Consider the following 4,073-nt stretch of genomic DNA (forward strand, 5'->3'; position numbering starts at 1 on the left):
ACAGGGGAGGCAGCTCCAAGGTGACATGGAGTCCCTGAGGAGGAGTTAGTGTAGGTGGAGAAGAGAACGTGTCTTTGTGTACTTTATCCTGTTCCCAGTGGGTGGGTCATCCGACTGTGGTGGTAACTTGCTTTGCTTAACATTCACGTCTTGAGAGGCCAAACCTTGGGACTGGCCTTCATCTTAAAGAAAACAAAACAAAACAAAACAAAACAAAACAAAACAAAATACCTGAGAATTTGACCTGCAGCAGAAACCAAGCTGCACCCATGAACCAGGAAGGACAGCACGACTTGTCCTTGGCTAGCCTAGCAACAGTTAATCAAAGATTAGTCTGATTGTTTCAGATGTACTTTTAGACAATTTGTGGTTGTATATGGTCTTGCTTCAGAGCACCCACCTGTTGCTTACAATAGACATTCAGTTAGATACTTACTAGAATAGACCCCCGCTCCCCTCACTTACTTCCATTTTCTATAAAACCCTGTCCAGCTGAGGGTTTGAGGCTGCTCTGCCTTCCCTTTCCATTCTGCTGTGTCAGGGTTGGGTTAGAGGAGAGCCCAAGCTCAAGCTTATAATAAAGAGATCCTAATGCTATAACATCAGAAACAGCTCCATGCCGGGCAGTGGTGGCACATGCCTTTAATCCCAGCACTTGGGAGGCAGAGGCAGGCGGATTTCTGAGTTCAAGGCCAGCCTGGTCTACAGAGTGAGCTCCAGGACAGCCAGGGCTATACAGAGAAACCCTGTCTCGAAAAACGTAAAAAAAAAAAAAATTCCTTGTCTAATTATACTATCTTTCTTTGTTTTTATAAGAACTTCTACCTGGTAGCAAGAAACTATGGCCTTTTTTCTCCAACTATGTATTTCTTATTGATTAACTTATGCCCTAAATTCCTATTTATTTGTACATGAAAGTTACTATGCATGTAAATGAATTATCATCTTAAGGCCAAGAATAAATACTAAGAATCTGATTCTACCCCTTTCCTATCAATAAATAAAAAAGAAACTAACTATAGGTTAAACTCTATAGGTCACCTGGGAGAATTTTGCTTGCTAGTTTCATGGGATTTTTCATCATATAGGACAAACCTCTAGGCGCTCTGGTCTGCATGTGTTTCTGGAGAGAGTTAACTGAGGTGTGAGCATCCACCTTGAACATGGGAAGAAGCATCCCATGGGCTGGGATCTGTGAGTGAATAAAAAGGAGACAGCAGGTGAAACTCACCATCTGTTTCCTGATACTGAATGAGCATGACCGGCTACTGCACACTCCTGCTTCCATGCCTCCCTTGCTAGGCCTGGGAGCCAAAACGGATCCTTACATAAACTGCTTTGTCAAGCATTTTTTATCAAAGCAATGGAAAAACAAAAAGCAACTAACACACTCTCCATTTTTCTTTTTTAGGGTGTTGTGTAGTCTAGGCTGGTCTTGAACTCACTGTGTAACTGAAGATGACCTTGAACTTCTCATCTTTCTGCTTCTACCTCTGGAGTGCAGGGATTACAAGAATGCGCCATCATGATCAGTTTACGCCAGTGCTATGGATTAAATTCAGGACCCTATGCATGCCCCCTCTACTAAGCTACACCCACAGGGCATGCGTTTTCAGTCAGAAAAAAAAAATAGAACTTCAGAAATGATGCAGGCTTTTGAGAATGATGGGGTCCTTCATTGACCAACTTCATAACCCAGTAACCTAATTTACTGGACACGTACAGTCACCACAGATCAACCTGGGACAGTGTTCTAAGGTCATTGTCTAATGCTAATGAAGATTATCGGTGTAGTGTCATGTGGAAGTATGCAAAGCAGAAGCAGGCCTTACTAAGAATTATTGTATATGGTTGGAGTGGTGGCTTAGAGATTAAAAGCATTGGCTGCTCTTCCAAAGAGGGGTCCTGAGTTCAATTCCTAGCAACCATGGTGACTAATGAACATCTATAAAGAGATCAGGTACCCTGTTCTGGACTGCAGTCCTATATGCAGGCAGAACACTGTATACATAATAAATAAACAAATAAATAAACCTATAAAAAACTTATTGCATACACGTGAGAAATTAAGAAAAAATGAGAAACTAAAGAAAAGTAAAAGAAAGTCCCAAGTGTGGAAGGGGTTTCCAAGACAGGGAGAAGCTGCCAAACTTCATTGTCTATATGGTTTTTAGTTTTTTCTTATGACAATGGCAAAAATTGGACAAAGACTGAGGTAATTTCTATCAAGATTAGTTAATTCAGACTGGAGAGATGGCTCAGCAGATAAGAGCACTCATTCTTGCAGAGGACCCAGATTCAATTTTCATCAGCCATAGGGTAGCTCACAACCGTCCATAACTCTAGTTCCAGGAGATCTGATACCTTCTCCTGATATCCTTGGGCACCAGGCATGCACATATACCTGGTGCACAGGCATATATGAAAGCGAAGCATTCATACATAAATGTTAGCTAATCCTCTGGCTATTACCGGCCAAGCCAGTAGAGGGCTCACATACTCTATGCATGTTACCCCAACCCAACCCAGAGATGATGCTATTAACTAGCTCCCCACTCTTTTAGGGATGGTTGAAACTCTCTATCTCTTAAGTTGTGCTGTTAGCTGTTGGTACCCATCTTAGGGTTTTATTACTGTGAAGGGAGAGACACCATGACCATAGCAACTCTTATAAAGGAAAAAGTTTATTTAAGGCTGGCTGACAGTTCAGAGGTTTAGTCCATATCCTCATGGTGAGAGCATGGCAGCATCCAGGCAAACAGACATGGTGCTGGAGGAGGAGCTGAGGGTACTACCTCTTGACCTACAGGTAGCAGAAGACTGTGTGCCACAGGAAATGGAGCTTGAACATATGAAACCTCAAGGCCCACCCCAATGGTGACACACTATCCTCAACAAGGCCCTACCTCCTAATTTCCCTATGGTTAAGCATTCAAACATGAGTCTACTCAACCTTCCAGGTGTCTTGCTGGCTGCTAATTAGACTATGTTTTCTTCGACCCCACATTTACACAAACAATTCATAGCTTTTCCATTGCAGAGTTAGTTCTATCACAGGCATCAAGATGTAGCTGCACTCTTTTCTGTTTATTTCATACTGAGCTCATTGTCTTTGGGGTAGTGTGAGTAGTCTCCCGTGCAGAACCTATTGTTAGCAGCCATCCTTACTTACAGTTTAGTCTATGACAATCAGCAACATCAGAAATAAGACTATATGAGAGAAGCCGGGCGGTGGTGGCGCAGGCCTTTAATCCCAGCACTTGGGAAACAGAGGCAGGCAGATTTCTGAGTTCGAGGCCAGCCTGGTCTACAGAGTGAGTTCCAGGACAGCCAGGGATACACAGAGAAAACCTGTCTCGACAAAAAAAAAAAAAAGAGTAGTGTCTCAATGGGTTTAGAAACCCAATGGTTTCCCTTCACAGGCCCAGGGCCCTGTCCGTCTAGTTATGTTCACCTTATCTGCACCACCCCAGCTACAAGCTGTCTTCCTCGTTTTCCTCAGTGTTCAGGACTTGGCCAACATGACTCTTAATCCTTTAAAACCAGCCTCTGTTTCTATTGGAATCTATGTGAACAATTTACAGTTCTCACCAAGGACCCTTTCCCCTAACAAAAGCAAGCTCCTGCATCCCATCAGACATTAGTGACTAACAAGATCCTGCATCCCATCAGACATTAGTGACTAACAGGCTCCTGCATCCCATCAGATATCAGTGACTAACAAGCTCCTGCATCCCATCAGACATCAGTGACTAACAAGCTCCTGCATCCCATCAGACATCAGTGACTAACAAGCTCCTGCATCCCATCAGACACTAGTGACTAACAAGCTCCTGCATCCTATCAGACATCAGTGACTAACAAGCTCCTGCATCCCATCAGACACTAGTGTTTAACAAGCTCCTGCATCCCAGCAGACATCAGTGACTAACAAGCTCCTGCATCCCATCAGACATTAGTGACTAACAAGCTCCTGCATCCCATCAGACACTAGTGACTAACAAGCTCCTGCATCCCATCAGAGACATTAGTGACTAACAAGCTCCTGCATCCCATCAGACATTAGTGACTAA

The sequence above is a fragment of the Grammomys surdaster genome, unplaced genomic scaffold (genome assembly GCF_004785775.1).
Source record: "Grammomys surdaster isolate TR1022 unplaced genomic scaffold, NIH_TR_1.0 145, whole genome shotgun sequence".
NCBI classification, from domain to species: domain Eukaryota; kingdom Metazoa; phylum Chordata; class Mammalia; order Rodentia; family Muridae; genus Grammomys; species Grammomys surdaster.